Genomic DNA, 11,841 nt, shown 5'->3' on the forward strand with positions numbered 1-11,841 from the left:
AAAAACTGGTAAGGAAAAATAAGGGTTAGCAATAAAACAAACACCAAAGGGCCGATGAGATGGAGCGGTTTTTGTACAATGTCTGAGCTTCCAGAATGTGAGGGCATGGGGCGTTCCAGGGGATCCAGGGTATTAACTGTATGAATTTCATATAATCATGTCCACAGAAGCAACTATCTTAGTCTCTTCTGATTTGCAGGCATATACATAGGTGACTGAGAGATAGAACATAGGGTGCTGTTTACACTGAATCAGTTCATTGATCCATCTAGTTCAGTGTTGCTTGCACTGACTTCAGAATCTACAGAATATCTTGAGATACAGGGGATTGAACCTGCAACCTTCTACAGGAATAATAATAATAATAATAATAATAATAATAATAATAATAGATGTTATTTATACCCTCCCCTCCCCGGCTCAGGGCAGCTAACAACAGTAAAAGTACAGTAAAAAATATATAGAAAAAAACACCAATTTAAAATACAGGTTAAAATGCAATTTAAAATGCAGCCTCATCAAAACCATAAGGGGAGGGAAACATAAGGGTCAGACTGAGTCCAAATCAAAGGCTAAGCGGAGCAGCTCTGTCTTGCAGGCCCTGCAGAAAGATGTCAAGTCCCGCAGGGCCCTAGTCTCTTGTGACAGAGCGTTCCACCAAGTCAGGGCCAGTACTGAAAAGGCCCCGGCCCTGTTGTTGTTGAGTCATTTAGTCGTGTCCAACTCTTCGTGACCCCATGGACCAGAGCATGCCAGGCACTTCTGTCTTCCACTGCCTCCCGCAGTTTGGTCAAACTCATGATGGTAGCTTCGAGAACACTGTCCTACTGTCTCATCCTCTGTTGTCCCCTTCTCCTTGTGCCCTCCATCTTTCCCAACATCAGGGTCTTTTCCAGGGAGTCTTCTCTTCTCATGAGGTGGCCAAAGTATTGGAGCCTCAGCTTCAGGAGCTGTCCTTCCAGTGAGCACTCAGGGCTGATTTCCTTCAGAATGGAGAGGTTTGATCTTCTTGCAGTCCATGGGACTCTCCAGAGTCTCCTCCAGCACCATAATTCAAAAGCATCAATTCTTCGGCAATCAGCCTTCTTTATGGTCCAGCTCTCACTTCCATACATCACTACCGGGAAAACCATAGCTTTTACTATACGGACCTTTGTTGGCAAGGTGATATCTCTGCTTTTTAAGATGCTGTCTAGGTTTGTCATTGCTTTTCTCCCAAGAAGCAGGTGTCTTTTAATTTCGTGACTGCTGTCACCATCTGCAGTGATCAGATGACCCTAGTTGAGACCAATCTAACCCCCTTGTGACTTGGGACCTCCAAAGTGTTGTCATTTGTGGACCTTAAGGTCCTCTGTGGGGCATACCAGGAGAGGCGGTCCCATAGGTACGTGGGTCCTAGGCTTTATAGCATATGCTCTACCACTGAACCACAGGATGGCGGATATTGGGGGCTGGCTCACCTGTTTGGTGGGGAGGAGAGGTAATTCAATCTAATTTAGGTTGGCTCAGCAGCAAGATGAGTCATTCCCAATAAGGGAGCAAGGGGACATAGCTCCGCAAATTTGCCAAACAGTCTGAGCTCAGCGTGGCAAAGCCATCAGAGAATCTTATTAACAAGGGGTCCATCTAAACTGAGGTCACTCCAGTCCCTAGCATTCCTGACGAAAGCCCATAATGGCTGTGGGTGATGGGAGCTGGGACCCCAACAAATCTTGAAGAGGAGCAGTGCAACTCTTATTCTAAAGCAGTGAGTTCCTAAACTTTTTCAGAACACCGGCCAGAATATTAGTGGCAAGAAATTGGAAAAATGAAACACCACCCATGATAATAGAATGGCAGACTCTTACGATTGAATACCTCGAAATGGCAAAGTCAGAAGGCTCTCAAACCAGAAAGTATACAAAGAATGGAAAATATTCAAAGATTACCTAAAAAACATATTGTCCAGATAACAATCTTCTTGCGGAATTAAACTGATCCTTGTAAAATACAATGTGCAAATGTAAATTTGTTAGAGTACATGAGAACCAAATTAGGGTAATAGAAGGCAGTGCGTTAAACGTAAATAACAGTACAAGTACAATGAGAAGAATTGGAAGTCTTTTATTTAGAAATTCAATGAACGATTGTATAATAATGCAAATTCTTGTTTTACATGTGTGTGTTTTCCCTCTTTCTTTTCTTGTCTTAATATTTTCTTTTTTATCTTTATGTATGTATATATATATTTGTATTTTAACTCAATAAAGATGATTAAAAAACAGCAACACCAGCCCACTGGTTCCATAAGCTCATCCCCAGTACTTCCTACCCTATAAAGAGCAGTATTCAGAACAGCGGCTTGCACAGCCCATTAAGGAAGGTAATGACAGTAGAATTCAAAAACAGTAACACCTCTATATTTATTCTGAATCCAGTTGAAACTATTTAGCTTTATTATTTCAACAAATTGAATGAACTTGATTTAGTGATAGCAGGATAGTCATTTGTAGCTCCAGCTATACCAGCTGTTCCTAGTGCCGGATTTACATACAGTGGTACCTCGGGTTAAGAACTTAATTCGTTCCGGAGGTCTGTTCTTGACCTGAAACTGTTCTTAACCTGAAGCACCACTTTGGCTAATGGGGCCTCCCGCTGCCACCGCGTTAATTCTGTTCTCATCCTGAAGCAAAGTTCTTAACCCGAGGTACTATTTCTGGGTTAGCAGAGTCTGTAACCTGAAGCGTCTGTAACCCGAGGTACCACTGTATAAGCTAAACAAGCTATAGCTTAGGGCCCCACTCTCTTGGGGGGCCCAAAAAAAAATTTAAAGGAAGAACAACAACTGGGTGTACATTTCCAAAATATATGATAAAAAACAAAATAAAATAAAATAAAACCTGCATACAGTTAGAGCTTAATAATTGCTTCACTATTAATATACTTCTTCTTAATTGCATTTCACTATTAATATACTTCTTCTTAATTGTATTTCAGTTCAACAATTACTTTGATAAAATACATATTTTGTTATGTGCAAATGGCTTTAGATACCTATTAGGTCCATAAATTACCATAAAGCACATATTCAACACAAAAAACAGCGACAATTTGTTCTTGACAAAGGACAGCTGGACATATAAAGGGCCCCATTACCTTCAGTAGCTTAGGGCCTCATCCAGCCTAAATCCAGCCCTGGCTGTTCCTTTGCCTATTAGCCCTCCCTAAATAGTCCCAATGCCCCCCTCAAGGGGCAGTGCCACCCCCTTTGGGGACCACTGCTCTAAAGAATCAGTTGCCTCATTCCTCCCTTTTCATTTCCACCAGATCCTTCAAACCCGTTGCTCCCCTATCCAAATGCCTTGTTCCATTTGGCTCTCTAACCTTGAGACACCATGAAAACCCCAATGGATGCTGATTTTGACTGGCTTGGCTATGAATTTAGCAACATCCCATACATTTCAATCTGAGAAGATCATAAAGAGATAGAGTTCCTCCTTTGAATTCCAACAGGTTGGGAGTCAGCTGAGTAGAAAGTGAGCGAACGCAATGAACAATGGCTATTGAAAACACTGCATCAATGTGCATTGTTCTGGGCAAGAGAGGACAAGAAAAACATGCACCGAAAGGGCAGAAGCTATGTAAGCCTCATGAATATCCACATGGCATCCCTTTCAGACATTCTTTCTATAAAACAACTGAGCCCTTGACTGGAAGCACCATCGAAGTCTCTTATCCACTGTCCTTCTGTGTTCATCCAGAGAACCCAACCAGAACTCCACCATGAGAGCTCTCTACCTTGCCTTGACCGTTGTGTTGTTGGCTGCCACTGACATAGATGTTCAAGGTATGAACTGAACTTCTACAAGGTGGGAAGAAGGGGCTGTACTTCATAAAGCATACTGAAGTGGCTTCTGCCTTGACCTTAATTCAAGGGAGAGGTATGGGTTTCATGGGAAAGGCAGCGATGGCCACCAGCCTAGATGGCCTTCAAAGAGGATTATAGAAATTCATGGAGGAGAGGGCTATTGATGGCTACTGGCCCTGATAGCTGTGCTCCATCTCCACAATTGGAGATAGTAAAGGCTTCTGAATACTCCAGGGGGGAAGAGTGCCCTTGTCCTTGGATCCCGCTTGTGGTTCCCACATGTATCTGGTCAGCCACTGACAGAAGAGGATCCTGTACAAGTTGGGGTATTGGCCTGATCCAGAAACCTCTTCTTATGTCCTTATGGCAAGGACAGACCTCAAAGGGGTGGTGTTGGCCCCATGGGAAAGCGATGGCATAGAGCAGGAGGTCTTGGGTCTAAACTAGATCCTCATTTGGGCTTCAAGGAGTGTTTTGGTCTGGGCAACATTTCTAAGGAGAAGCCACAGTTTGGGGTAGAACAGCAAGCAGAACAGGAGGTCACCTCCCCTCAAAACAGATGCTGTGTTCCAGGCAAAGGTTCAGAAAAGGACAAACTAAATGACCAAGGGGTGGAAGCAACTCCCCCAGGAGGGAAGGACTTCTTCAGCTAGAGAAAAGGCAGCTAAGAGGAGGCATGGTAGGGGTGCCTAAAATCATGTGTAGCATGGAGAATGGAGAGACCATAGCTTAGGGGTGGAGCATGTGATTTGTCTTGCATGCAACTGGGCATTCCCTCTCTGCAGATCCTTGGTGGGAGCTCCATCCACGGGGAGGTGCTCTTGAGTTGCCTCAATATTTATTATTCGTTCATTTATTGCATATATATGGCACCTTTCCCCCATGTGGTGTACATGGTTCTCCCCCTCCTCATTTAAGCACCACAACACCCCGTGAGTTTCAAATCTGAGCAGGGTTTTGCACCCTGGTCTCATGGGTCCTAGTCTGACACTCTAACCACCATACAGCACTGGCTCACTCTTCTTCCTGCAGCTTCCTGTCACAAGAGACCCAGCTGTGAGAGCTATGGAGGCACCTGTAGCAAGGATTGCTTGACGAGTGGGAACTACACCGTCACCTGCGACTGCAGTCATGGCACCATCTGCTGCTTGCCTCCCAAGAGAGCCTGAGCAGGAGGCAGGCCGCCTCACTGAGGAGGAGCTGGAGACCCTGTCTTCACCACTCAGCTGTGTAGAGGGGCCCATCATGGATGCTTCTCCACAATAAATTGGCATCAGTGTCCTTGGCGAGTTCTGTGTGCTTCTTGCAGAGAGCAGGCAGGGAGGGAGAACTGTAGGGCGGTGGGTGTAATATGGCCATTTCAGACACCTGGGGTTTCCAAAGCCTTTTCCCAGTGCACAAAGTCCTTTACAGTTCCTACTGCAATTAGCATCATGTGTTAGGACTGTCCACCCTGGGGCTAAGGCAAAACCTGCAATGATTGCTGCAAATGTTTTCACCTGCAAAAGGAAAAGGGGGAAAAAAGAGCGCCCCTTTTGCCACCTTGAGGGTGTAAGCAACCATGTTCGAGGGCATCTGTGCCCTTCTGCATAACACCTGTTCAGGTAGCATCCCCCATGTTTCTCTCCCCCATGACTTCTCTTTTGGAAGCACCCACTCAGGGCAGAATGGTGCAGGAAACATTGCCATCCGTTGGAATTAGCTTCCTTTGTCCACAGCACAACATCAGTATTCCCAGGAAGAACAGTCTTTAAAATAATAATAATAATAATGCTGAAAGAGTAGCAATTGGGAATGGAAACAATAATGAACAAGGTATTCTTGTATGAGGAGATTATTCTGATACATATTTGTGCTCCCCATTTCCCTTTTTGCACTGAATATTTTTCCTTATGAACCTTCGATGCTTTTTTAAAAAAAAAATACATCTTTATTGGTTTAAAATACAATCTTACAATAAAGGTAAATACTACAAAGTTAAGCACAGAAAAGAAAAGAAGAAGAAAGAAAAGAGGGGGGGGAGAATTCTCCACATCAAAAAGTACAAAAAGTTTAAAAGTAACAAGAGGGGGGGGGTAACAATTAAAAGTACCACATATTTATACATCATGTCTTATCCAATAAAGTCTTCTGTGAAAAGCTTCCAATCGTTCTCATTATGCTTTTTCTGTTGTCTTGTTGTTTTATCACACAGTTTGTTTTATTTCTTTTTCCATATATACCTCTAAGATGTTTATTCCATTTATTTATTATACACAAATATCATTCAATTCTGCTAGGATGGTATCATTTTTACTATATAGTCTTATATATTCCTTAAATATTTTCCACTCTCCGTATACTTTTTGATTTAAGGTTCCCCTGACTTTTCCACTCAGCTTTGCCATTCTGTTATTGTTGATGTTGTTTCGCATTTCCAACTTCTGGCCACTAGTATTCTCACAGCTGTGATTGGGTACATGAACAGTGGTCTTGTGTTTTGCTTAATTTCTATTGGCAATATTCCTAATAGGAAAATCTCCGGCCTTTTTTTAACAGTGAATTTAAATAATTTCTTAAATTCATCATATATGTTGTTCCAAAATTCACTTATAATTATGCACCTCCACCACATGTGATTGTAAGACCCTATCTCCTTTTTGCATCGCCAGCATGTTGGTGTACATTTTATTTGTACATTTTAGCGAGTTTTGGCGGAGTTTTGCATCTGTAAAGCATCTTCATGGTATTCTCCCTCAAGTTATAACATGATGTAAATTTAATATCTTGTTGCCACAGTCTTTCCCACTGCTCCATATAGATATTATATCCAAAGTCTTGAGCCCACCTTATCACTGATGTTTTTACCTGCTCCTCTTTCACTTCCCACTCTAAAAGATATTCATACATTCTTGACATACACTGGTACCTCTGGTTAGGTACTTAATTCGTTCCAGAGGTCCGTCCTTAACCTGAAACGGTTCTTAACCTGAAGCACCACTTTAGCTAATGGGGCCTCCCGCTGCTGCCGTGCCGCCGGAGCATGATTTCTGTTCTTATCCTGAAGCAAAGTTCTTAACCTGAGGTACTATTTCTGAGTTAGCGGAGTCTGTAGCCTGAAGCGTATGTAACCCTGTACTTTCCTTTATTATATATTAATTCTTGAACCTTCGATGCTAACCTACAGAGCACTTAAAGCTTGCATCTAATTTCTGTTAGTTTAGGTTTCTGAGGTTTCTGAGAAAGCCTGATGTCCCTTAAGAGAGTTGAAGGTCTCATGCTTCTCTAGGGAGACTGGGGGGGGGGGGGGGCTTGAGTCTATGGGGTAGATTAGGACAGAGACTTAAGAGCTCCTGGGGAGATACAGGCATCCAAGATGAGCCCTGCTAGATCAGACAATGGTTCACCCATATGACATCACATGCACTCAGCCCCAGGCCTCTTCAGTCTTTGCTGCAAGTTGGCACCTCAGCATTCACCTAGAATTGCCAGAGTGGTGGATCCAATTCTTCCATCAGGCCAACAAGCAGAACATCCTCATCCTCAGCAGCTGAGATACACCTCCGAGGTGGGCTTCATGTGGCCACCATCACCTGTCCCAATCTAGAAGCCCATCTAAATGTTGGATTGACCTGGGGAGAAGCTACATGGGACCACCATGCAGCATATTAAACAAATTAATGAGATGCATTAATAAGAAGGAGACTGCAGCATTCACTGGAACTTAATCTTTCACCTCCTCCACAATCCGCATGAACTTACCCCAATCCCGCTGAGAACCAGTGTGGTGTAATGGTTAGGGTACTGCACCAGGACCCAGGAGACCAGGGTTCAAATCCCCACTCAGACATCAAAAGGTGACCTTGGGCCAGTCACTGCCTCTCTTGTTGTGATGATTAAATTGGGGGGGGGGGTGAATAATGTATGCTACCTTTGTTCCTGAGGAAAAGGAAGGAGGAGCCGCAATGCTGCAGATGACAAAGGAGAGCCAGAGGCCTGTCAAGATGGTTACAAAGGAAAATAAGAACTGGATGATGAAAATCTGGTCTGAATTGGAGATTGAAGAATGGAGAGATCTCCTTATGTGGAGAACTGAAGACCTATGGATTACAAATTTGATTAAGGTGGAAGCTGGAGCTTTGGGGACATTTGGACTTAAAAGGAGTAAGAAACAAGATTCGGGCTCCACTTCTAAGCATGGAGGTCTGGCTGGAAGAAACATGGACATTATTGGGACAGAGATTCTCCAAGATCTGGTGTTTAATACTAAGGACTACCAAAAAAACCGGCAGAGAGGAATTGAGAGAGAATTAAGAGCCTCAGACGTGAGGTCTCCAGGCTGATAGACTAAGACTGATGGACATTTGTTGGGGATCGAAACCAGCTCCTGCCCACCTAGCAGTTCGAAAGCACCCCTAAATGCAAGTAGATAAATAGGTACCGCTTTCTAGCGGGAAGGTAAATGGCGTTTCCGTGTGCTGCGCTGGTGCTGGCTCACCAGAGCAGCTTCGTCATGCTGGCCACGTGACCCGGAAGTGTCTCCGGACAGCGCTGGCCCCTCGGCCTCTTAAGTGAGATGGGCGCACAACCCCAGAGTCGGACACAACTGGTCCGTACAGGCAGGGGTAAAGGTACCCCTGCCCGTACGGGCCAGTCTTGACAGACTCTAGGGTTGTGCGCCCATCTCACTTAAGAGGCCGAGGGGCCAGCGCTGTCCGGAGACACTTCCGGGTCACGTGGCCAGCGTGACGAAGCTGCTCTGGAAAGCCAGAGCCGCACACGGAAACGCCGTTTACCTTCCTGCTAGTAAGCGCTCCCTATTTATCTACTTGCACCAGGGGTGCTTTCAAACTGCTAGGTTGGCAGGCGCAGGGGTACCTTTACCTTTTAGTTAATCTCTTAGCAACAGGGCATACCTTCAGGACCCTGGACAGCTCCAAGCAAAGCAGACGGGTGGGGTGCTTTCTTCCCAAAATAACAACCAACAAATATTATGGTGGCGTAAGCCAGGGGTCAGCAAACATTTTCAGCAGGGGACCCTCAGACCTTGTGGGGGGCCGGACTATATTTTGGAAAAAAAATATGAACGAATTCCTATGCCCCACAAATAACCCAGAGATGTATTTTAAATAAAAGGACACATTCTACTCATGTAAAAACACACTGATTCCAGGACCGTCCAAGGGCCAAATTTAGAAGGTGATTGGGTCGGATCCGGCCCCCGGGCCTTAGTTTGCCTACCCATGGCGTAAGCGTTAGCTGACTACAGCCCACTTCGTCCATCAGATGGAGTGGTGTGCAGCCCATGAATGTTTAAGCAATAAGAAGAGTATTATTATTTATGGAGTCAAGGGACTCCGCATTGTTGCTGTTTAATCGTTTAGTCATGTCCAACTCTTCGTGACCCCATGGACCAGAGCACAGCAGGCACTCCTGTCTTCCACTGCCTCCCGCAGTTTGGTCAAACTCATGCTGGTAGCTTCGAGAACGCTGTACAACCATCTCATCCTCTGTCGTCCCCTTCTCCTTGTGCCCTCCATCTTTCCCAACATCAGGGTCTTTTCCAGGAAGCACTCAGGGCTGATTTCCTTCAGAATGGAGAGGTTTGATCTTCTTGCAGTCCACGGGACTCTCAAGAGTCTCCTCCAGCACCATAATTCAAAAGCAGCAATTCTTCGGCGATCAGCCTTCTTTATGGTCCAGCTCTCACTTCCATTGTTAGAATGCTGAGGCTGATGATCTTGCCTCAGTGTACATCACCTCTTACCTTGAAAAACACCTGCCATTTCATTGCCCATTCAACCCACTCTGGGGAGATCCTTTCCAAGCTATTCACGGTCCATCCAGGTTTTCAGCATCCTGAGTGTTTGGGTGTCACCCACAAATTTGATCTCTTGCCTACTCACCCCTAACTCCACCAATGAATGTTAAATAGCACTGGTACCCTCTACATAGCATTCAAAGAAACTCAATTTACTTCTCTGCGAAAACTGTCTGTTTACTGCTATTCATTGCTTTCTGTTGCTTTTTTTCTTTTTGCTTTTCTTATAACATTCCACATCAACAAAACATGAACAAAATTGATACAACAAAGAAAAATCTCTCTCTTCAAAGATTTCAAAGAATCGACAAAAAAATATGAAAACATTCCCTGACTCCCTATCCTCTCTTTACATGATTCCTTTTAACCCCTATTTTCCTTGTTTTCTTAGTTCGCCCCGTCTATCACAACCACTTTTATATATTTTATTTATTTCTTACTCTGCTGAAAATTTGACCATCCTGCTGGGTAAATTGTTTGCTTATCATACTTTTCCATATATTCTATAAATAGTATCCAGTCCTCCTTATATCTTTCATCATTTTGGTTTCTTATTCTAGTGGACATCCCTGCTAACTCTGCATATTCTAACAGTTTAATATGCCAGTCTTCTTTATCTGTTTTCCATTTTTGCGCTAATAGTACATGGGTGGCCATTGTAGCATATAGAAACAATTTCTCTCTTTATTGGAGACTTCTGTTGTTATTAGCCCCAGCAGTAGGGCTTCTGGGCTTTTAGCAAAATATTTTTAAATAATCAGTATAAATCATTTCCCAATCATTTTTAATTATGCTACACAACCACCACATGCGGTAGAAGGTTCCTTCTGTTGTTTTATACTCCCAGCACTTACCCTTTATTGATTTTGACATTTTGCTAATCTTTTGGGTGTCAGATACCAATTATGCTGCATCTTCATATAGTTTTTTCTTAATGTATAGCATGCCGTAAATCTTATATTTACTTTCCACAGTTGTTCCCATAGTATAAAATCACTATTGTGTCCAATGTCCCTAGCCCAACTTATCATTGTAGATTTTACTGTTTCCTTCAGTGTTTCCCACCCAAATAATAAATTATACATTTTTGATAATATTTTTACCTTGGATCTTGTTATGTGCTCTTCAAACTGTGAGCTCTTTTCAGCAAAACTGTATTTTTTGTCTTACTTAAATATTGCCCTTAAATGGTTGTAACTTAATCAATTTGCATTTGGTCTTTTATCTCTTCATACTTTTTCAGTTTGTATTCCTCCCCAATGAGGTTTAGAAGATCTCTATATGTACTGCAGTTTGTCTCTGTGTTAACTTTTTTCCTTGCCAGGGCTTCTGTTGGTGATAACCACATTGGTGTTTTTCTTTCTAATAAATTTTTTATATTTTTCCCAAACCCTGTGGAGGTTTTTCCTGATTATATTGTGATTTATTCACAGTTAACCCTACCCCCAGGTATTCTACGTTCTTTTCACTCTTTATACCACTAATTCTTTCCAAGTCTTTCATGAGTTGAGCATCCATATTTTTAACTAGCATTGTTGTTTTTGGTTTGTTTAGTTCAAAACCTGCTAAGTTTCCAAACTCCTTTATTTCTTCCAAAACTGCTGGTACAATTTCTAGTGGGTTTTTTGAACGTCATAATAACATCATCCACATAAGCTTTTAATTAATAATTTTGTTGGCTCACTTTTATACCCCTTTTGTTGTGATTCCTTATCTTTTGTGTACCTCCAAAATCAAAATAAACAGCAATGAGGACAACGGGCATCCTTGCTTGGTTCCTTTCGTAACTTTACATCCCTAAAACATAATGTTATTTACAATAATATTTGCTCGTGGTTTAGTATATATAGCTTCTATAGACTTTAAGAATGTTTACCCCAAATCCATTTTCCTCAGAACTCTTTTCCTAAAAAGCCAAGACACATTGTCAAACGCTTTTTCTGTATCCAGAAATATCAATGCTGCTTGTTTCTCATTGTGCACTTCTAGATATTCTACTATGTTTATTATATTTCTAACATTATCTCTTAACTGTCTGCTGAGGAGGAAGACTCCTCTACGTAGCATGTGGAGAACTCAACTTACATCTCTTCTCTGTAAAAACTGTCTGTTTACTGCTACTCATTGCTTTCTGTTGCTTAATCCATTTCCAATCTAGGTGTATATATAGGCTTAGATCTAAACTAAGGTTCTT

Source organism: Podarcis muralis, chromosome 3 (genome assembly GCF_964188315.1).
Source record: "Podarcis muralis chromosome 3, rPodMur119.hap1.1, whole genome shotgun sequence".
In the NCBI taxonomy this organism is placed as follows: Eukaryota; Metazoa; Chordata; class Lepidosauria; order Squamata; family Lacertidae; genus Podarcis; species Podarcis muralis.